Below are 24,741 nucleotides of genomic sequence, written 5' to 3'. Positions count from 1 at the left end.
TATATATTGGCAAAGATGCATCCTAAATCCAACTTTCTAAAGGCCTAAAATCTGCGTTGATTAAAAAAAGTTACAACTCTATTACAAAGAATCTCAAAGATCTGAGTCAAATTGTATTTCCTGGGTACATAGTAAATCATAATATTTTTCCCAGATACATGGTAAGCCTAATATGCGTGATATTTTTATTGCATTTATATTTAGGAAGACTACCAAAAGATTTCTATGTTTATTGGAATAATTATTTTAGCAAAGTTTTCATCCTAGAAGGATGATTTGAAATTAAATCATTAGAAGAAATACCTAATGTAGATGACAGGTTGATGGTTGCAGCAAACCACCATGGCATGTGTATATCTATGTAACAAAGCTGCATGTTCTGCACATGTATCTCAGAACTTAAAGTATAAAAAAAGAAATTGGCCAGGTGGGGTGGCTCACGCCTGTAATCCCAACACTTCGGGAGGCCGAGGCGGGCGGATCACAAGGTCAAGAGATCAAGAGCACCCTGGCCAACATCGTGAAACCCCGTCTCTACTAAAAAATAAAAAAATTAGCTTGGTGGTGCGTGCCTGTAATCCCAGCTACTCGGGAGGCTTAGGCAGGAGAATTGCTTGAAACCAGGAGGTGGAGATTGCAGTGAGCTGAGATTGCACCACTGCGCTCCAGCCTGGCTCCTGTCAACAGAGCAATACTCTGTCTCAAAAAAAAAAAAAAAAAAAAAAAAAAAAAAAAAAAAAAAAAAAAAAAAAAAAAAAGAAAGAAAGAAAGAAATTAAAGAAGATCTAGATTAAAAAAATAAATGTCTTCTTTTGAGAAGTGCATGTTCATATCCTTCACCCACTTTTTGATGGGGTTATTTTTTCCTTGTAAATTTAAGTTCCTTTTAGATTCTGGATATTAGCCCTTTGTCAGATGGATAGATTGCAAAAATTTTCTCCCATTCTGTAGGTTGCCTGTTTGATGATAGTTTCCTTTGCTGTGCAGAAGCTCTTTAGTTTAATTAGATCTCATTTGTTAATTTTGGCTTTTGTTGCCATTGCTTTTGGCATTTTAGTCATGAAGTCTTTGCCCATGCCTATGTCCTGAATGGTATTGCCTATGTTTTCTTCTAGGATTTTTATGGTTTTAGGTTTTATGTTTAAGTCTTTAATCCATCTTGAGTTAATTTTCATATAAGGTGTCCAGTTTTAGTTTTCTGCATATGGCTAGTCAGTTTTCCCAACATCATTTATTAAATAGGGAATCCTTTCCCCATTGCTTGTTTTTGTCAGGTTTGTCAGAGAGTGAGGCATTACCAGGACAAGAGCAATCTGGTAGATGAAATTGTCTATGGTCAATTTCCCACATGGAACATAGTGGTTTACTACTCAGTGCAGGCATGAGACAAATGTATGTGCAGATCAGCTCCTATCTCCCTCTTCTAAGAGAAAGAGGTTTTTAGCAGATCCCTGTCACTAGTCCAAGCACTGCCTCTAGATAGTGATGGATCTTTAGTGCCAACAGCTTTGCAGGGCAGAAACAAATATCTGATAGAGTGGTGCTGTCATATTACTGGTGAGGAACCAACACTCAGACAGGGTAATTTGTTAATAGACACATAACTTGTAGAAAGCACCTGGAACTTGAATACTAGTTAGTTTAGCCCCAGCATTCCCGTGCTGGGAGACTGTCAAGTGCTAGATTCTCAACACCTGAGAAAGGCAAAACCTGAATCCATAAAAGTGTGAGGAGTATACTAATAACCTTCCAAACCACAGAAGTGCAGACTCAGGCTCTGCAGCCATTAGAAAAGGAGCCCTGCTGTTGTTTCTGTCCACAGCATGTATTAGAGTAGAAACAAATAATCTTTTCTTTTTGATTTTTGTCAAAGATCAGATGGTTGTAGATGTGTGGTGTTAATTCTGAGGCCTCTGTTCTTTTTGCTTAGGATTGTCTTGGCTATGCGGGCTCTTTTTTGGTTCCATATGAAATTTAAAGTACTTTTCTCTTTTTCCCAATTCAGAATTCTCTCTTTCTCTCTTCAGACAGTTAATGCTGTTACAAATGCTATTGATGCCAGGACAGGGCCAGTCACAAACAGTCCTACAGCTTCTCTGCCACATAAATATGGAAGATTCTTTTGTTTATACAGTTTTATCCCAAGTCTGAAACTGTGTCTGTTGCTACCTCTTACTGCTAAGGCCTAAGCCGTCTGAGCCTGGAACGAGGGGCTCGGAGTGGACACTGGAATGGTGGGACTCAGTCTTCCTCGCTGCCACTTCTTGAGAGGTCCTCCTATTGCTTCTCACTGACGTCGTCACTCACGACAGGCTTGGCTCTGGACCCTCGGCTCTGCTGACGTCGGCCGCCCTTCAGCCCGTCCTGTGCTTTCTCCTTCCGGCCAAGCTTGATCTTCATTTTGACAGACCAGACTCAGATTCAGAGCCTTCCTCCTCGCCCTCTTCCTCCTCCTCACTCTCCTAGCCTTGGCTGTCATCCTCCTCAATTTTCCGCCGCACACTGGTGAAGACCGACTGCAGGATGCTGTAGTCTTCACAGATCAGGGAGCCCTCCAGGTCGAAGGTCTGCGCGTTCTGGCACAGCAGCATGCCGTCCTTCTCCAGGTCGTTGAGGCTGCCGTATTTGTGATTGCGGATGGGCGCCTTTATCTTCTTGAAGTCCACAGGCTTGCGGATGAGCTCGTAGTACTCGCACAGCTCCTTTCGCGAGGGCAGCTGGACGAAGACCTCGCTGAGCTGACGTCCACTGCTGCTGTCCTTGTGCTTGATTACGGCGTCCACCATCTTCTTCATCTTCTTGGTGAAGTTGGGCGGGTTCGGGGAGAGCCTCTCTGCAGGCGGTCGCCCGCGCTTCTTCTTCTTCTTGCTCTCATCGTCCTGGTCGCGGCTCCAGGTGCTGGTGGTCGCTGATGTCGCTTGAGCTTCCGTGGTGATTTCTTCTGCCGGACCTCCTCTTCCATCTCCTCCAGCGTGCCCTTCTCGATGGCCTTTGACGCACGTGTTAAGAACTGAAGGCCACGCTGGCATTGTAGTCCACGTGCCACACTGCTGGCTGGGTCATGGATATCGTTTCCTGTCATTTTCTTGAGTTTCTCCCTCAGTGAGTCGCTGTGGTCCACCTCCTTGCGGTGGTGGGAGCTGCAGCCGAATATCTTCTCCTTCTCCTCCTCGCAGATCAGCAGCTCCACCTCGGTGTGGTCCTTGATGATCCACGAGGGGAGCTAGTCCTCCTCCAGGACGCGCGCTTCCGCTTGGGGTGGCGAGCCTCCTCGCGCCTGCGCCCCAGGTCCATGCGTATGAACAGATCGAACTCCTCCTAGTGCCGGGCGGCCATCTGGTTGACGGTCTCGTGGTCCGGCACCTCATTTCCTCCTCTTCCTGCTCCAGGATGGCCTGCAGGAAGGCGCATGCTCGTGGTTGGGGGACTTCCGGTCGAACATGGTGGCGTGGATCGCCTGCTGGTCCACACTGAGCTTGTACTTGGCCGCAGCCAGGATCTACTCCTCCACACTGCTGACCGTGCGGAGGCGGAGCACGCGCTCCTTGTTCTGCTGCCCCGTGTGGTGGGCTCGGTTCTGTGCTCGCTGGTCCTGGTGAGGATTCCAGTCGCTGTCGAAATGATGACAGTGTCGGCTAACTGGACGTTCAGGCCGAGCCTCCCCTCCCCACCCCCCGCCAAGCGGCCGGGTGCTGAGCAGGAAGGTGAAGTACTCGGAGCCGGGCTCCTTGAAGGATTTCAGCAGCATGCCCCGGTCCTCCAACCTTCGTGGTTCCATCAAGCCTGAGGTATTTAAAGCCGTGATACGCAAAGTAATTTTCCATGATGGTCACGAGGGAGATCATTTGGCAGAAACAGCAGCACTTTGTGGTTGGTTGCTGGGAGTTTGGAAAGATTTTTATGGAGAAGCTCAAATTTACCCAGGGCTCAGTACAGTCCAGTCCTTGGACGATGCCCCTGGTGAACCCCAAGTGCTCAGAAAAGGACTCGCTGTGCTGGAGCAAGGAGGGGTGGTTGCAAATCTTCCGCAGCTCCGTGATGGTGTTCATCAGGGTCTTGGTGCCGTCTTTGCCTTTCTTGTCCTTCTTGGAGCCCTCAGTCAGCGGCAGGCCCTTGGCCTGCATGTGACGGTAGAGCACTTGCTGCAGCGCAGACATGTTGTATTTTATGATGTGCTCCAACTTTTCGGGCAACTGGGCCCAACTTCCTTCTTGAGCCGTGGAAGCAGGAAGGGCCGCGGCATAAAGTAACTTTTTCTAATTCTGTGAAGAAAGTCCATGATAGCTTGATGGAAATAGCATTGAATCTGTAAATTACTTTGGGCAGTATGGCTGTTTTCACGATATTGATTCTGCCTATCAATGAGCATGTTTTTTTTATTTTTTTTAATTTTTTTATTTTTTTTTTAATCTGTTTGTGTCCTCTCTTATTTCACCGAGCAGCGGTTTGTAGTTCTCTTTGAAGAGGTCCTTCCTGTCCCTTGTAAGTTGAATTTCTAGGTATTTTATTCTCTTTGTAGCAATTACGAATGGGAGTTTACTCATGATTTGGCTCTCTGCTTGCCTATTATTGGTGTATAGGAATGCTCGTGATTTTTCCACATTGATTTTGTATTCTGAGACTTTCCAGTTTTATTTATTTAACTTCTTCCCATTACTTCTTTCTTCCACACTCTCCTCACCCCTTAACATTAATTTTTCCAATCCCATCAAGGCTCAAGAGGATGTAACATCAACAACAACAAACAAATCCATGCCTTACCTATCAGTATGAATGTTTTTGGTCTGCTTCTGAAAGTGTAGAGAAAAAAATATACATTTCTTCTAAATGAAAAAAATACAAAGTTGATCCAAAGTCTGAGTTTTTATTTTAATAGTTTTTGGGAAATGGGTGGTTTTTAGTTACGTGGCTTAGTTTTTTCGTGGTGATTTCTGAGATTTTGGTGCACCCCATCACCCATGCAGTGTATACTGTACCAAATGTGTAGTCTTTTAACCCTCATCCACCCTCCACCCTTCCCTTTGAGTCCCCAAAGTCCATTATGTCATTCTTATGCCTTTGTGTCCTGATAGCTTAGCTCCTCCTCACAAGTGAGAACATATGATATTTGGTTTTACATTCCTGGGTTGCTTTACTTAGAATTATAGTCTCCAACTTTATCCAGGTTGCTGCAAATGCCATTATATCATTTCTTTTTATGGCTGAGGAGTATTCCATGGTGTGTGTGTGTGTGTGTGTGTGTGTGTGTGTGTGTGACATTTTCTTGTTGATTGATGGGCATTTTGGTTGGTTCCATGTTTGTACAATTGTGAATTGTGCTGCTATAAACATGCATGTCCATGTGTCTTTTTCATATAATGACTTCTTTTCCTCTGTATAGATACTCAATAGTGGGATTGCTGGATCAAATGGTAGTTCTACTTTTAGTTCTTTAAGGAATCTCCATACTGTTTTCCATAGTGATTATATTAATTTACATTCCCACCAGCAGCGTAGAAGTGTTCCCTTTTCACCACATCCACACCAACATCTATTATTTTTTGATTTTTAAATTATGGCCATGCTTGCAGGAGTAAGGTGGTATCTCATTGTGATTTTAGTTTGTATTTCCCTGATAATTAGTAATGTTGAGCATTTCTTTCCATATTTTGCTGGCCACTTGTGTATCTTCTTTTGAGAATCATCTATTCATGTTCTTTGCCCACTTTTTGATGAGATTATTTGTTTTTTAAATGCTGATTTGTTTGAGTTCCTTAAATTAGTCCTTTGCTGGATGCATAGTTTGGGAATGTTTTCTTCCACTCTGTGGGTTGTCTGTTTATTCTGCTGATTATTTCTTTTGCTGTGCAGAAGCTTTTTAGTTTAATTAGGTCCCATCTATTTATTTGTTTTTGTTGCATTTGCTTTTTGGTTCTTGGTCATAAACTCTTTGCCTAAGCCAGCATGTACAGTAGTTTTTCTGATACTATCTTCTGGAATTTTTAGGTCTTAGATTTAAGTCTTTGATCCATCTTGAGTTGATTTTTGTATAAGGTGAGAGATGAAGATCCAGTTTCATTCTTTTACAAGTGGCTTGCCAATTATCCCAGTACCNTTAGGTTGTCCTTTCCACACTTTATGTTTTTGTTTGCTTTGCTGAAGATGAGTTGGCGGTAAGTATTGGGCTTTATTTCTGGGTTCTCTATTCTGTTCCATTGGCCTACATTCCTATTTTTATAGCCTTGTAGTATTGTTTGAAGTGGGGTAATGTGATGCTTCCAGGTTTGTTGTTTGCTTAGTCTTGCTTTGGTTATGTAGGCTCTTTTTTTGTTCCATAGGAATTTATGATTTTTTTTCTAGTTCTGTGAAGAATGATCATGGTATTTTGATGGAAATTGCACTGAATCTGTAGATTGCTTTGGCAGTATAGTCATTTTCACAATATTGATTCTACCCATCCATGAGCATGGTATGTGTTTCCGTTTGTTTGTGTCACCTGTGATTTTTTTCAGCAGCGTTTGGTAGTTTTCCTTGTAGAGATCTTTCACCTCCTTGCTTAAATATATTCCCAAATATTTAATTTTATTTCGCAGCTGTCTTAAAGAGGATTGAGTTTCTTTTTCTCTTTTTTTTGAGACGGAGTTTCACTCATGTTACCCAGGCTGGAGTGCAATGGCGCGATCTCGGCTCACCGCAACCTCCACCTCCTGGATTCAGGCAATTCTCCTGCCTCAGCCTCCTGAGTAGCTGGGATTACAGGCATGCACCACCATGCTCAGCTAATTTTTTGTATTTTTAGTAGAGACGGGGTTTCACCATGTTGACCAGAATGGTCTCGATCTCTTGACTTCGTGATCCACCCGCCTCGGCCTCCCAAAGTGCTGGGATTACAGGCTTGAGCCACCGCACCCGGCAAGTTTCTTGATTTGATTCTCAGCTTGGTTGCTGTTGGTGTGTAGCAGTGCTACTGATTTGTGTACATTGAGATTTTGTATTCTGAAACTTTGCTGAATTCATTTATTAGACCTAAGAGCTGTTTGCACAAGTCTTTAGGGTTTTCTGGGTACACAGTCATATTATCTATGAACAGTAACAGTTTGACTTTCTGTTTACGAATTTGGATGCCCTTTATTTCTTTCTCTTGTCTAATTGCTCTGGCTAGGACTTCCAGTTTTATGTTCAATAGAAGTGGTGAAAGTGGGCAGTCTTGATTTGTTCTAGTTCTCAGAGGGAATGCTTTCAACTTTTCCCCATTGAGTATAATGTTGGCTATGGGTTTGTCATAGATTACTTTTATTATCTTGAGGTATATCCCTTCTGTGCCAGTTTTGCTGAGGATTTTAATCATAAAGGGATGCTGGATTTTGTCAAATGCTTTTTTGTGTGTCCATTGAGATGATCATATAATTTTTGTTTTTAATTCTGCCTATGTGATGTATCACATTTATTGACTTGCATATGTTAAACCATTCCTACATCCCTGGTATGCAAACCCATTTGATCATGATGGATTATCTTTTTGATATGCTGTTGGATTCAGTTAGCTGGTATTTTGTTGAGGATTTTTGCATTTGTGTTCATGCAGGATACTGGTCTGTAGTTTTCTTTTTCTGTATGTCCTTTCCTGGCTTTGGTATTAGGGTCATACTGACTGCATAGAATGCTTTAGAGAGGATTCACTCTTTCTCTGTCTTTTGGAATAGTTTGAGTAAGATTGGTACTAATTCTTTGAATGCCTGATAGAATTCAGCAATGAATGCATCTGGTCCTGGATTCTTTATTTGTTGACAACTTTAAAAATTACTGCTTCAATCTTGCTACTAGTTATTGGTCTGTTCAGAGTTTCTGTTTCTTCCTGACTAATGTAGGAGGGTTGTATATTTTCAGGAATTTATCCATCTCCTCTAGATTTTCTAGTTTGTGCATATAAAGGTGTGCATAGTAGCCTTGAATGATCTTTTGTATTTCTGTGGTATTGGTTGTAATATCTCCCTTTTTATTTCTAATTGAGCTTATTTGGATCTTCTCTCTTCTTTTCTGGTTAATCTCACTAATGATCTATCAATTTTGTTTATCTTTTCAAGGAATCAGCTTTTTGTTTCATTTATCTTTTGTATTTTTGTTTGTTTCAATTTCATTTAGTTCTGCTCTGATCTTTGTTATTTCTTTTCTTCTGCTGGGTTGGGGTTTGGTTTGTTCTTGTTGCTCTGGTTCCTTGAGGTGTGACCTTAGATTGTCTGTTTGTGCTCTTTTAGACTTTTTGATATAGACATTTAATGATATAAACTTTCTTCTTAGCACCACTTTTGCCGTATCCCAGAGGTTTTGTGTCACTATAGTTATTCAGTTCAAAGAATTTTTTAATTTCCATCTTAATTTCATTCTTGATCCAAAGATAATTCAACAGCTATTTAATTTGTATAATTTTGAGGTTTCCTTTTGGAGTTAATTTTCGGTTTTGTTCAACTGTGATATGAGAGGATACTTGATATAATTTTGATTTTCTTAGATGTATTAAGAGTTGTGACATATCATATGGTCTATCTTGGAGAATGTTTCATGTGCTAATGAAAATAATGTAAATTCTGCAGTTGTTGGGTAGAATGTTCTGTAAATATGTTACATCCATTTGTTCCAGGGTATAGTTTCTTTGTTGACTTTCTGCCTTGATGACCTGTCTAGTGCTGTCTGTGGAATATTGAAATCTCCTACTATTATTGTATTGCTATGTATCTCATTTCTTAGATCTAGTAGTAATTGTTTTATAAATTTGGAAGCTCAGTGTTAGGTTATATATATTTAAGATTGTGATATTTTCCTGTTAGACTAATCCTTTTATTATTATATAAACGCCCTCTTTGTATATATTTTTATTGTTGTTGTTTTAAAGTCTATTTTGCCTGATATAAGAATAGTTATTCCTGTTTGCTTTTAATTTCCATTTGTGTGGAATATCTTTTTTCACCCCTTTAAGTTTATGTGAGTCCTTTGTAGTAGGTGAGTCTCTCAAAGACAGCAGATACTTGGTGGATTTTTATCCATTCTGCCACTCTGTATCTTTTAAGTGGAGCACTTAGGCCATTTACATTCAACGTTAGTGTTGAGATATGAGGTACTGGTCTATTTATTATGCTAGTTGTTGCCTAAATACCTTTTTTTTTTTAATTGCGTTATTGTTTTATAGGCCCTGTGAGATTTATGCTTTAAGGAGGTTCTGTTTTGGTGTATTTTAAGATTTTGTTTCAAGATTTAGAACTGCTTTTTAACATTTCTTATAGTGCTGGCTTGGAAGTGGCAAATTCTCTCAGCATTTGTCTGAAAAAGATCTTATCTGTTCTTCGTTTATGAAGCTTAGTTTCACTGAATACAAAATGCTTGTCTGACAGTTATTTTGTTTGAGGAGGCTAAAGGTAGGATCCGAATCCCTTCTGGCTTGTAAGGTTTCTGCTGAGAAATCTATTATTAATCTGATAGGTTTTCCTTTATAGGTTACCTGATGCTTTTGTCTCACAGCTCTTAAGATTCTTTTCTCTATCTTGACATTAGATAACCTGTGCCTAGCTGATGATCTTTTTGTGGTGACTTTCCCAGGTGTTCTTTGAGCTTCTTGTATTTGGATGTCTAGATCTCTGGCAAGGCCAGGGAGCTTTTCCTCAATTATTCCCTCAAAAAAGTTTTTCAAACTTTTAAATTTCTCTTCTTCCTTAGGAATACTAATTATTAGCTTTGGCCATTTAACATAATCCCAAATTTTTGGGGGGCTTTGTTCATTTTCAAAAATTCTTTTTTCTTTGTCTTTGTCTGGTTAGGTTAATTTGAAAGCCTTGTCTTCGACCTCTGACGTTCTTTCTTCTACTTGTTCTAGTTTATTGTTAATCCTTTCCAGTGCATTTTGTATTCCTCTAAGTGTGTCTTTCATTTCCAGAAGTTGTGATTGTTTTTATGATATCTATTTCTGTGGAGAATTTTTCATCCATACCCTCTATTGTTTTTTAAAATTTCTTTAATGTGGTTTTTACCTTTCTCTGGTATCTCTATGAATAGCTTAATAATCAAGCTTCTGAATTATTTGTCTGGCAATTCAAAGATTTCTTCTTGGTTTGGATTTATTTCTGGGGATCTCATGTGATCTTTAGGGGGTTTTATAGAGCTCTTTGTTGTATTAACAGCATTTACTTTTTTAGTTTCTTCTCATTTGGGTAGACTATTTCAGTGGAAAAGTCTGGAACTCAAGGCCTTCTGTTCATATTCTTTTGCCCCATGAGCTGATCCCTTGGTGTGATATTCTCTTCCTTTCCCAAGGGATGGCGCTTCCTGAGAGCCCGACAGCAATGATTATTGTTGCCCTTCTAGGTCTAGTCACTCAGCAAGGCTATCAGGCTTTGGGCTGGTGCTGGCGAATGTCTGCAAAGAGTCCTGTGATATGATCTGTCTTCAGGTTTCCCAGCTATGGATACCAGCACCTGCTCTAGTGTAGATGGCAGGAGAATGAGGTAGACTCTGTGAAAGTCCTTGGTTATAGATATGTTTAGCGTGCTGGCCTTCTCTAATGCTGGTTATGCTAGTAGTAAAGTCATGTGGACACACTCAGGACCACTGGTTAGCCAGGATGTTGCAGGCATTGGATTTAGTAACTGTTTTCTTCTTTCTGGGAGTAGGGTTACTCTGTTAAGAGTTTCTATAATGGCCTAAATTGGCCGGTCTCCAGCCAGGATGTGGCACTTTCAAGAGAATATCCGCTGCAATAGTAGGAGGAGGATCTAAGCTTGCCCTAAGTTGACCAGGGCAAGTATTTTGGTTTCTCAGGTGATGAGTGGAGACATAAACCTCCCAAGAATTTATGCCTTTTTTGTTTGGCTACCAGGGCAGGTAGAGAAATGCCATCAGGTCAGGGCAGGCTTAGATGGGTCTGGGCTCAGGCTCTCCTTGGGTGGGGCTTGCCACAACCACTGTCAGGAGTGGGGGTATGGTTCTCAGGCCAATGAAGTTATGTTCCAGAGAGGATTAAAGCTGCCTCTGCTGGGTCATACAGTTTGCCAGAAAAGTGGGGGAGAGTTGGTAGTGAAAGGCTTCATCCAGCTGCCATGCAGTTGGTGGGTAGTCTTGCTCCTGCAGTGCCCAGCTCAGATCTTTTTCCAGGCCTTATGCTTCCCTGCTGAGAAAGCAAGCATGGCTTTCAGGCCTTGCCCCTCCCTGTCTGCCCGCAATGTTGGCAGCAGCTCCTGTGCTTGTATATGCAGTAGTTTCTGTTCACACCCTGGGCTCTGCTCAAGAAAATTAGTGCCCAGTTAAAATTATCACAAATTTCATTTGGGAGCTCATTTCACCCTGTGACCACTCCACACCCCAATTCAGCTGGCTGTCTTCCCCAAGGACCCCTGTGAGTTATAGTCAGGGATGGCTTCCCTGGGCTCAAGCTGGAGACTGGGTGCCTACAGGGCTCTTCCTGCTGCTGCTTCTACTTTATATTTTGTGTGGCCCCCTAAATCCATTTCAGCTCTAGGTAAGGTTAAGTCCTTCACCTGTGATCTGGATTTTCAGATTCCCCCATGGGGATGTATGTTCTGAGGCAGGTTTTTCCCCTTCTCACACTTTGGGGACTTGCAATTTTTTTGTCTGTCTTGTACCTTTGCTGTGGCATGCTGTTTCCTTCAAGGGATCCATGAATTCTTTCAGTTTTCCTAGTGTGTTTCTGTGGTGGTTCTTGAAGCAAAACGGTGTAAGTCTCCACACACTGTTTTGTCGGTCCAAATGGGAGCTGCATGTTAGCCCTGTCTCTTATTTGCGATCTTCCTCCTAATCCTCCTGAATATAACTTTTGTGTGATCTAAATTTTTTTAGTCTTAGTCTTAATTTGAGGCATCAAGCTTGTTTTATTTTTTTAAGACTTGGATAACCTGGTCATTGAAGTACCTTATAAGTAATGGTGTTTCTTGCAAGATCTGGCTAGTATTTCAGTTCTAAACTGTATTCCTATTACCATAGAAACCTGAGTGCAGGGAAAAAACAAACAAACAAAAAAACAAAAACATAGGAAAGAAAGAAAACAATTGGGATTGAGTCAGAAAACCTGGGATTGAAATTTAGCATTGTCTGATCAGAGTGACAACAGCAGCAAATGTTGATTGAGCACTTGCTATATGTTAAGTGCCTTTTTAACTAATTTTCTCACAGACTTACTAGCTGTGTGATTGTGAGAAAGTCCCATAATCTTTCTGAACCTGGTTGTAAATGAAAATATTACAGTATACCCATCTTATTTCATAAGGCTGTTATGTGGCTCAAATGAGATGTTAAGTAATATAAATAGAGCTAACATTTACAGTTCATTTACCTATCAGGCATGGTTTTCACTGCTTTACATGCATTAATTCATTTACTTTTGAAAACGACTGTCCTACAAATTAGACAGTTCTATTTTATAGACAAGGAAACTGAGGCAAGAAGACTGTAAGTATCTTGCCCAAAGTTAAATAGCTACCAGGAAGCAAAGCATGCATTTGAATGAAATGATATGTTAAAATGATTTGAATATATACAACATTTCTTATTTTTTTTTAACTTTTAAAAAAAATTCTTTAAATATTTTTAAAATAGAGATGGGGTTTCACCATGTTGGCCAGGATGGTCTTGATCTCTTGACCTCATGATGCACCCGTCTTGGCCTCCCAAAGTGCTAGAATTATAGGTGTGAGCCACCGTGCCTGGCCAACATTTCTTATTTTTGAACAGAACGATCTCAAGTTAAATAGACTGGGAAGTCTAGTGTCCTCAGTTAGGAACATACCAAGAATTTGCATTCAGTAGTGCTGAAGGAACAGCTCTTGAGAATTTCAGATCCATAAACTTCCTATTTATATGTAGTTATTTGGGCAGCCCAGTGACAGTTCAACTCATAAGTGGTTCCTTTTTCCTTTCTCTTACTGTTATGTTCCTGCAATTCACTCTACCTCAAAACATTATGGATTTAATGTCAAGTAGAGAGTCTAGCCTTCAGAGAGCAAATTGACCTGAACACTTTGCAGTGAGATGCACATGAATATACAAATGAAAAGATGACAAAATACATTGTTACATCAAGAATAAATACTATGCACTAGACTTTTCCCCTGTCCACCTCCAGTTTGTCCTTGTTCCTGTAAAAAGTCAAGATGTGGCTATGTTAAAAAATGGGTGGATGGGTGAGCAAATATGGAGCCAACCCTCTCTCTCATACATAGAGGAAGCAGTGAGGAAACCTTTTTCTTGATTTAAAGCCTGACAAAGGCCAATTTGGTTATAAGGAAGAGATGAGCTCTTAGGAGAAAATGACCTTGCCTTTCATTTTAGACCTTATAATAACCATTCTGAAAAGTTGTAAAAGGGAATCCCATGTTGATTAAGATAGTGAATGGACCAAATGATTTCAGTGGTTTAAATGAGGTATACCCTGTCTTCACCTTAAATTCAGTGTGCAAAAGGCCAGACTGTCATCTTAATCTCTTTTCTAAGCATCCATTTAGGGATTGCCCCATTTGTTCAATGTTATTATTACTGTTTACCATGGAGGTTGTAAAATATGTAGCCATTTTAGTGTAGGTCATCAGAGCACACACTCTGGAGCCTACTGCTTAGATGTGAATATCAGCTTCAGTCCGTGTATGAGCTGAGTGACTCTGGGCAAGTTACCCAACCTCAGTTTACTCCTCTGTAATATGGGCATAATAACAATTCCTCCTTCATAGATTTATTGTGAAGATTAAATAGTTAACATTATGTAAAGTGATTAGAGCAGTGCTTCATAATAATTTATTGCTGATATTAAATTATTAAAAATTAATATTACTTAAATTATTATTACTATGCATTTTATTACGTATCTATAGACTCTGGAAGCTCAAGGCCCTTCTGTCTTTTCACTCTTGAACAAGTCACTGTCTTCTACATGCTATCCTTAAGTTTTCTATCAAATTAACTTTTCCAATTAATGCCTTTCATCATTATTTTTTTTTTTCTGCTCACACTGTGGACTGACCTCACATTGAATAGACAATAACTCAGACACTTCTTTGATTGCCAGTCAAGGCTCTCCATAGATTGGCCTCAACCGTATTCTCCAGACTTTTAGTAGGGAAGATGAAGTCGCTTTGGTTTCTCAGTCCATTTTCAGAGACAGCAGCACCATCTACTGGATGATCTTTATTCTAAGTAACACTGAGCGTTAACATTCTCAACTGTTAGAACTTAAAACAGCTGGAAAGCAGAGGTGGATGTTGGTGTTGTCTTTGGTTCATTTGTTTTAAGATCACATTCCAAGGCTGAATAGATGAAAGACCATGGAAGAGTTAAGGGAATGCCATGACCAGTATTTCACGTTGAAATACTTTGAAATTATGACTTTAGAATGTAAAGAGAACTTAGAAGACAATGGTGAAGCAGCAACAGTCAGAATAAAGCTGTATGTTTATGTGTCACTGAACAGTTTTTAAAGAACTTTCACATTATTTGGCCCTCAAAGTAGCCCTACTAAAATAGAGAACAAAGATATTATTATCTCCATTTTAAATGAAAGGAGAATGAGGCAAAGGGAAGTTAAATTATGTGCACCAGGAATTGTGACTTTGTGCTTTGGACTTTCCATTACACTATACTTAACTGCTCCAGACTCTCATTCTATAGACAGGAAAACTGACTCCCAAAGAATCCAAGTAAGGTCTCTCAAATCCAATGGCAAGTTATAGTATCAGAACAAGAGTTTCCTGATTAACAATCGGCACACATTCACAACTCTACTTCCTCACTTTGTTTTAAAATGTGTATAAATTTAAGGGGTACAAGTGCATTTTTTTTTAACATGGATATGTGACACAGTGGTGAAGTCTGGCTTTTAGTGTAACCATTGCCCAAATAACATACATTGTGCCCATTAAGTAATTAATTTCTCATTCCTCACCCCTCCCACCTCTTGACCATTTTGAGTCTCCAGTGACTATTATTGCACACTGTATATCTATGTGTATGTATTATTTAGCACCCACTTTTAAGTGAGAACATGCAGTATTTGGATTTCTGTTTCTGAGTTGTTTTTACTTAGAGTGATGGCCTCCAGGTCCATCCATGTTGCTGCAAAAGATGTTATTTCATTCTCTTTTACAACTGAGTATATTCTATTGTGTATATGCACTATATTTTCTTTCTCCAACCCTCTGTTGATGGACAATTAAGTTGAATTCATATCTTTGCTGTTATGCCTCATTTTGCTCTAACCCCAACAGTGACAACACCATCAGTGAAAAAAAGAGAGGTGATGATGAAACTCTCAGTGGAATATTGCTCTGAATTGTGAATGCAGGCGGGTGAAGTGTGAAAAGTCTTTTTAATTGATTCTGATATGTGCCATTGGTACCGTCTACTCCAGGGTAGAGCCTGACCCTGAGGTTGAAGGAAGAGGCTGGGTAAGATGGCCCATGCCTGTAATCACAGCACTTTGGGAGGCTGAAGTAACAGGACTACTTGAGCCCGGGAGTTGGAAACCAGCCTGGGCAACATGGCGAGACCACATCTCTACAAAAAATAAAAAATTAGCCAGGCATGGTGGCACATGCCTATAGTCTCAACTATTCAGGATTCCAAGGTTGGGGGATCACCTGAGTCCGAGAGGTCGAGGCTGCAGTGATCTGTGATTGTGCCACTGCACTCAGCCTGGGTAACAGAGCAAGACCCTGTTTCCTGACCACCCCCTCGATCATCCCCCAAAAGAAGGAGGTGGTGAGAGGAGGGGATTATACTTTGAACCTCAGATGGACTCCATAGGTTTTCCCAGGTTTGGCTCTGAGCCACGTTCTCAGGATGCCAGGTTGAGGAGGCCACTTGAGCAGGGCTGCTCCAGAGCTACCTTCTGACCTCTGGCTCTGGGCAGGTCCTTGCCTGTTTCTGCAGGAAACAGGGCAGGTCGCTATGGGAGCTGCGGGTTTTTACAACACATCCTCTGCCAGGTCTGAGACCTTTTCCTGAGCAGCTCTCATAATTTGAGCTCTGTTGCAAAACACACTGATGGAGTGAGAATGTCTTATTTTCTGGTCTCAATTCCTACTTTTGGGAGTTTTAATGAAGATTTGATCATTCTCTAAGGGTTGAATCCTGGCACAGGAGTTTCCTGGAAATATAAAAATGTCACCTGGGCTTGCTTGCACTTAGGTAACCCTTGCTGGTGCAACTTTGAAAGAAACCAGGAGACCCGTTTCGTCAAATATTTAAAAACATTCAATTGTCAAGCCTTCACAAACTCTAGTGGTTCTTTTGCAGTTGATTAAATTTTCTAGGACCACACTTTCTAGAGCAAGCATTGCTTCATAAAATCTATTTAAAAGTGAATGTTCACCTGGATTCCAAATTTATCACTATGTATGTTCACCAAATTTCTGTCATTGCAAAGAAATACTGGACTTTTTTTTTATTGTTGGGTGGACAACTGGAGTTTGCAAATTGTACTGTACAGTTTTCTCTGCATTTTTTTTAATCTAAGAAGAAAACATTTTTTTTTCTTGCTGCATAAACAGTAGTGGTTTCAAATGTCTAAATCTGAACCCCAGATCTTTGTGTGAAGCTTATTTCCCATTCTACCTGTGTCCTTGAAGATGGAGTGTTGAAGTGAAGTGAGGACACACAGGGGAGGAAGGTGTGGACATAAGATGTTACTCAAGGCACAAGTCAGGCTGAAAGAGGATGGGCAAATGAGAAAAGATGGTTAGAAGGTAAATTTCTTTCTTCCTATTCATCATATCTTCTCCTAGGACACCAAAAGGGCCTCAGGTAGAAAAACTCAGATTATAAACCGAGCAAAATTAATGAGGTTAATTGACTACAGAAACAATGCAAAGTGGCATCATTCATCTGGGGTAATACCTGAGGTTCACTGCCCCACACCAAATAAATCAAGTATGTGGACACACAAGGAGTGAGGTTAAGAGCAGAGGTTTAATAGGTGAGAGAAAGAGAAGAGCTCTGTCCTGCAGAGAGAGGGATCCCGAGCAGGTTTTCTGGTCCGTGGCGAAATGCAGCAGGTTTTATAGATGAGCTTGAGGAGGTGGTATTTGATTTACACCGGGCACAAAAGATTGATTGGACCAGGTGTACAATTTGCATAGGGCATGAAAAAGCTGGCCACTCCATCCTGATCTTTTATTATACAGATGGGTTCTCTATCTGACTGGTGCCATGTTGCCTGTTTCCTTACTGTACTTGTGGTGACAAAGAAAAAGGAAGATGGAACCTCCATGTTGAACATACCTGACCCTCAGGTAGCCCTTTCGTATTGGCACAGCTGCTAGCATTCACCTGTGCAAGCTTCCAGCTTGCTTATCTATGTCTGCAGCTTGATTTTTCAGGCTGTTCTTTGTTAAAAAAGAAATGATTTGGGGGCTGTTTTTGTTAAAAGGGAAATTCTGCTGAGGCCTCTGTTACCCATACTATCTGCCTAAATAATTTCTATCCCCTGTAGCAAATGCATTTTTCAGATAGAGGCTCTTTTCCTCTTTGGAGGGAGGCCTTAGCCTGGGGAGGTCAGCCAGGCGCCAAAAAGAAAAGAAGCACATTTAACAAAGACAAATTTGACATCCAGGAAACACTGAAATGTGGTTTAAATCTTCATAAAAATTTCTATAAAATGTGCAAATGAATGATTACGTTGTTTGACACAGCAAAACATTGTAATAATCAGTGGCTCATCTACCACAAATCTCATCCTCAAGGCAGTTTCTAAGTTGGCCAGGTAATTTATTGTCCAAATGGGGAAACTTTTGGATGTGAAAGAGCATGCGATGTATAATTTCACTGGGCACAGGCATACACCAGGCCTGTCCTTGCCCACTCCTTTCTCATCTAACTCTTTCAATTCTGGCATGCACTGCATCACCTATGTTCACTTTTTTTCTCCCAACTAACTCATCTGTGGGATTTATTCTGTTTTCCCAGAGGAACTAGAATGTGAATTACTGCTTTGGCCTTTACTGAGATCAGCACAACAAAAACCCAGTGGGTGCTCAAGCCTCATCTCTCACCACCATCCCTCTCACTTATGGTTTTTTTAGGAGGTTTGTTGGTCTAGAGCCAGTGCCACCCCAGGGGCAATGAGCCCGCGGAGCACTCAGATCTTGCTTTCTAAACATTGTTTTTCAGTGAGAGGGGCCAGGGCTTTTTGGAGATAGAGCTGATACCAGGGTAAGAGCACGAAAAATATAAGAGGAGCCTGTAGAGTCTTGTAGTGTTAGGAAATGCTCAAAAAATAAAAGCATGGAGGCATGTGCACAAGACAGAGGTGCCAGCCTGAAAGAGCTCCTGGGGGCCAAAACTGGAAAAATTTGAACAGTAATTTATAAAGAAAGTGTAGTATTGAATTATAACACAAGTATAAGATAAAGGTACATGAGCCCGTGTTGCCATACGTATAATTGAATAACCAAATAAATAAATAAATGAAGGATGAGAGACAAATTTTCCTTACAGAAGAATTTCAGATAGTATATGTGGATACTATTATTACTATTCCCTCACTCCCCCAAAGTGTGAGCTGGACGTAGTGACTGATTTCCAGTGAGTAGAACTTAGAAAGGGGAAAATAATAACTTTGCAGTGCAGAAAACTGGCAAACATTACTTTAACCAAAATGATCAGGTTTAACAATCACCAGTAATAAGTCATGTTGCTACCATTACTACTTCCTGTTTTGATATGACGACAAAAGGACCTTGTCTCTGTGGTATTCTTTTCCAAATCCTATAACTCACGTCGAATCATGATGAAAACATACGATGGAACTGTATTGAGGTACATTCTAAAAATTACCTGACCAGTACTTCTCAGAACTGTTGAGTTCATGAAATACAAGGAAAGACTGAACAACTGTGACAGAAGAGTGGACTAAGAAGACATGAGGACAAAATGCAACACAGCATGCTGCCTTAGATCCTGGAGCAGAGAAAGGGCCTTAGTGGAAAAAGTGGTAAACCTTATTAATAAAGTCTGGAGTGTAGTTAATAGTAATGTACCACTGCTGGTTTCTTAGCTTTGAGAACTGTGCCATGGTAATATAAAATGGTTATAGTGGAGGAAGCTGGATAAGGGGTATATGTGAGCTCTCTATTACCTTTGTAACTTTTCTGTAAATATAAAATTATTCCAAAATAAAAAATTCACTTTAAAAAAATGGGACATAGCAGCTAGCTTAAAGAGGTTTTATTTACCAAATCTGGACCAATTTAAGCATAAAATTGGTATTATAAATCAATAAATTCAGTTAAGGGTCATGAGTTTGTACTAAGGTAAATGAATGGATAAATAAATAAATTGGAGGGACAAAAATGTTTTTCCTTTCATTATATTGCCAATTCATAAATGTAGGAGGAGCAGTGAATTTAGAAAATTATCAATGGATGCTGAAACTAGTGATTGAAAGTTTGATGACGAACAGTTATTTGCATAAAATTAAGGTATTTACCTGCAAAGTACAAAGGGGAAAACAGGAACTTATTTACACTTGAAGAAAATTGTCAGATGTTCATGAAGAATCAACATTAATATGACCAAAAGTGGACCAACTAGTGTTGTGTGCTTCTGGAAATGATGCACTGAGGGAACCACATCACTTTCGTGGTTTTCCTGCCCCTGCAAAATGCATTACCTGAATCTGAATCATGGAGAATTTCAGAAAAACCCAAACTGAGAGGGCTTCTCCAAAATAACTGGCTTATATTTTTTAGAAATATTAAGGCTAGGAAATAAAAAAATTGGCTAAGGAATTGTTTCAGGTTAAAAGGGACTAAAGAGCCATAACAGATAAATACATGATGTGATATAGAATTGGATCTTGCATTGGAGGGGGTGGCTATTAAAGGATATTACTGGGACAGTCAATTACATATGACTATCGGCTGTGGATTAGTTAATAGTATTAGTGCCAATTTTCTTGATTTTGATAGCAATGTTTTTATAAAATACACAGACAAGCATTTTATTAAAGATATACCTCTTGCTGCTTTGTGAAGAAGGGTCTGCAGGAGAGTTAAGGAGGAAGCAGGAAGCCATTAGGAGGCAATTTTAATAATACGAGCAAGAGACAAATGAGGCCTCGTGCAGTGGGTCATGCCTGTAATCCCAATGCTTTCGGAGGCTGTGGCAGAAAGTTTCCTTGAAACCAGGAGTTCAAGAAATATAGTGAGACCCAGCCTCTACACACAAAAATAAAAATATTAGCTAGGCATGATGGCACGCGCCTGTAGTCCTAGCTACTCAGGAAGATTGCTTGAACCTAGAAGTTTGAGGTTGCAGTGAACTATGATGGCACCACTGCACTTCAGCTTTGGTGACAGAGTGAGACCCTGCTTCTAAAATGTAAAAGAAAAAATTAAAAAATGATGCTTTTTTTGTAGTTGGTGGTACTTGTAGAAATGGCAAGAAAAACTGGTTCTGTTTGGAAAGTAGAACCAAAAGGGTTTGCTGATGGATGGGCTGTGGATGTCTGAAAAAGAGACAAGCATTTCATCCTGAGCAACTGGTAGAATGGGGAGAGGGAGGGGCTGTCACTTAACAGAAAGGGGAAGATCCTGAGAGGAGCATATTTTGGGGGTGGAGGAAGATCAGGATTTTAGTTACTACACATTGCAGCTTGATTGCTTTCCCTCAAGTGTAGCTCTGATAATCCCATTTCCCTGGCTGCTAAATTTCATTTCTTCAGTAGTTGAGATGTTACCCCCAAAGGACTTGGCATTTGAAGTCTTTCTCAGCTTGGTCCCACCAAACTTTATAAAGACAGTATTTGCTCTTCTCCTCAGTGTTCCTTTTATTTCAGCCTAATAGAACTACTTGTGATTGTTAACTTTTCTCCTGTTGGCGTTTCCCAAAGTAAGGTCTGCATATAGTTGTTGATCTGAATAGTTGCTGTAAATTATAATGGTGAAATATTTTCCTTTTTATAGTTACACAGTAATTTTAATGTGTATTAGAAAATGACAACACTAGTTCATCAAACCTGTGATTTTATGAGTATTATCATTAGTACAAATCTTGGTAAAATAGTGTATCAATTTAAAGTCAATATAAAGAAAAATATTGTATAAGATATTACAAAATAATACTATGATGAAGGTGGAACATGAAAACTTGGAGCTGGAGAAATGGAAATACTGTACTGTTAGGGAATAATTTTAAAAATATGTTTTATTATATAAAATTTTAAATATACAAAAAATAGAATAAACCTGCAATTCAGCTTACACTTGCCTCATGTCTAGGTTGAAGGTCCCTTTGGCTCACAAAAGGGACTGGCTCACCAGTCTACTCCAGCTTTATCAGCTAGGAGAACCCTCAGGAATTCAGTGCCCCCAAACCCCTGTTTAAAAATGAAGAGCTTTCGAATAGCCAAGACAATCCTAAGCAAAAAGGACAAAGCTGGAGGCATCACGTCACCTGATTTCAGAGTATACACTACAGGGCTACAGTAACCAAAACAGCATGGTACTGATATAAAAACAGACACACAGACCAGTGGAACAGAATAGAGAGCCCAGAAATAAGGCTGCATATCTAGGACCATCTGATCTCCAACAAGGCTGACAAAAGCAAGCAATAAGGGAAGAACTCCCTATTCAATAAATAGTGCTGGGATAACTGACTAGCCATATCCAGAATATTGAAACTGGACCCCTTCTCATACCACAACCAAAAATCAATGCAAGATGGATTAAAGACTTCAATATAAGACCTCAAACTGTAAAAACCCTGGAAGACAACCTAGACAATACCATCTTGGACACAGGAATGGGCAAAGATTTCATGACAAAGATGCCAAAAGCAATCACAACAAAAGTGAAGATTGAAAAATGGGATCTAATTAAACTAAGGAGCTTCTGCACAGCAAAGGATACTAGCAATTAACAGAATAAACAGACAACTTACAGAATGGGATAAAAGATTTGCAAACTATGCATCTGACAAAGCCCTAATATGCAACATCTATAAGGAACTTAAACAAATTTACAAGAAAAAACAAATAACCCCATTAAAAAGTGGGCAAAAGACATGAACAGACACTTTTCTAAAGAAGACATACATGTGGTCAGCAAACACATGAAAAACAATATCGCTAATCATTAGAGAAATGCAAGTCAAAACCACAGTGAGATACCATCGCACACCAGTCAGAATGTCTGTTATTAAAAAGTCAAAAAATAACAGATGCCAGTGAGGTTGTAGAGAAAAGGGAACAGTTACTGTTGGTGGGAGTGTAAATTGGCTTAACTATGTGGAAAGCAGTATGATGATTCCTCAAAGAGTTAAAAACAAAACTACCATTAGACCCAGCAATCCCATTACTGGCTATATACTCAGAGGAATATAAATCATTCTATCATAAAGATACATGCATGTGAATGTTCATTGCAGCACTGTTTACAATAGCAAAGACTTGGAATCAACCTAAATGTCTATCAATGACAGATTGGATAAAGAAAATGTGGTACATATACACCATAAAACACTACGCAGTTATAAAAAAGAACAAGATCATGGCTTTCATGTGAACTTGGATGGAGCTGGAGGCCATTATCCTTAGCAAACTAACACCGAAACAGAAAACCAAATACTACATGTTCTCACTTATAAGTGGGAGCTAAATCATGAGAAGTCCATGAACACAAAGAAGAGAACAGCAGATACTGGGGCCTACTTGAGGGTGGAGGGTGGGTTGGGTACTAGGCTTAATACCTGGGTGACAAAGTAATCTGTACAATAAACTCCCATGACTCAAGTTTACCTATATATCAAACCTGTACATGTACACCCAAACCTAAAATAAGGTTAAAAAAAGTAAATACATAAAAATGAAAGACTTTGAATCCAGGAGTGGTGGCTCACACCCATAATCCCAGCACTTTGGGAGACTGAGGCAGGAGAATTCCTTGAGGCCAGGTGTTCGAGATCAGCCTGGGCAACATATTGAGACTCTGTCTCTACAACAATAAAATAAAAAATTAGCCAGACATGGTGGTATGTGCCTGTAGTCCCAGCTACTAGGGTGGCTGAGATGGAAGGATGGCTTGATCCTAGGAATTCAAGGATGTAGTGAGCTATGATTGAGCCACTGCATTCCAGCCTGGGTGACAGAATGAGACCCTGTCTCTAAAAATAATAATACTAGTAAAAATAAAAATTAAAAAAAATGAAGGGCTTTGGATACTTATCAAAGAATTTAAACTTGGTCATATGATAATAGGTCATTGGTGAAATTATTTGAAAAGAGAAATGATGAAAGAGTTACATTTCATTTTAGAAAGGACTCAGTAATAGAGTAGTATTGTAACATATAATGGCTGAGATGGTTGGTGTAAATCTGGGGCATATAATTTAAATGGCACTAATTATGAAGAGCCATATCTTGCCATAATGCAACCATGATTCCAGTTAGAACTTAGCAGGGGAAATGCTCACGACCTCTTTACTGTGGTGGACATGCTGGGGAGAACACTGGGTGTGGAGTCAGGCAGCTTCAAGCCTGTAAGACACCATATCCATATTTTGTAATTTTTTTAGCTATATGGCCTTGGGGAAGTCATTTTAATTATCTGAGTTTTTCTTTCAGTTTCTAAGCATAGTGTTTTCAATACACATCTATGGAGATAATAATAGTTACTGCAATGATGGCAATATTCTAGAAGCATTCTGCTCTCTGCAGATGCAGCATTTGGTGACTTAGCATTCTTTTTAGTGCCTCCATCCCCCAACCCATGCCCCAAGCCTATGTTTTCTCACTTTGGTGGGCGAGGAGGTAGAGGTAACTATGGAAATGTATTTTATTATCAGTGAAAGAAGGGATAAATAACAGAAATTTAAAGGTTTGGTCTGTGAGTGTTTTGCTTCAAGGGATTCAGCAGGTTACCCTCTGTGGGCTCCTGTTATGCATCTGGAAATAAATAAAGCCTGATAAGGGAGAAGATGACATTGTTGAAGTTTCTTCTTTTAGCTGGCAAAAATAAGAACACATTTAAACATACAGCAATAATCCTCCTGGCATGTTTCTCACAGAGAAGCAGTGAAATCTTGTTGGGAATATTATGTTTTTGGAAAGGGAGAACTTCCTCAATCAGAGGACATAAAACAGTAATAAGCATTTGGTAAATTCAGGAAATCAACTTCAGCTTGGGAATCCCAAAAGGGAGCTCATTTTGTGGGGTAGAAAGAGATTTTTCCAGGGCTTACCCTTAGTAAAAGGAAACTTCTGATTTTAAGTTTAAAAGTTCCAAGGGACTAATTCAAAGTGGAGAAGGAAAAGTTATTTTCATAATTCCTGCTAAGATATTTGCATACTGTAAGCCAATTGCTTGTTGGCTAATAGGGTTTGAATTTTTGAATCTGTACATTTTTTTTTCGTTTCTACCACTGAGTGAAATTATTCCCTAAATCAATTTCTGTGAAATGTGATGAAATAAATGTAAGCCAAGTTAAATTTACTGGATTAAGTCTTTATTTTTAAAGGGAAAGATATAGTAGTTAGTAAATAATTACATTTTTTTTTCTTTTTACTTCATAAAAAATAGGACAGAAAGGATTTGGTAACTCTAAACTTAGTAAAAAGTGCTTCTTACTGGTTATATTTTGGTGCCTTCAGGAAACTCATAAGTAGCGCTTGATAGGGGTAAACTATTTGGCTGGATTCATCAGAGATTGTCTTAATTTAGGCCTGACCAATCGAATTCATTTTTGCGGATTCTAGAATTCATAAAGCTAAGCAAA

At 39.7% G+C, this 24,741-nt stretch overlaps 1 pseudogene; it reads right to left on the bottom strand.

Moving 5' to 3' along the window:
* Window positions 1-2,241: 2,241 nt before the first annotated feature.
* The window catches only part of LOC108302605, a 110,179-nt pseudogene continuing 87,679 nt past the window's right edge, over window positions 2,242-24,741 (bottom strand).

The sequence above is a fragment of the Cebus imitator genome, unplaced genomic scaffold (genome assembly GCF_001604975.1).
Source record: "Cebus imitator isolate Cc_AM_T3 unplaced genomic scaffold, Cebus_imitator-1.0 Scaffold42, whole genome shotgun sequence".
Classification (NCBI taxonomy): Eukaryota; Metazoa; Chordata; class Mammalia; order Primates; family Cebidae; genus Cebus; species Cebus imitator.
This window is presented reverse-complemented; position numbering and strand designations above follow the sequence as displayed.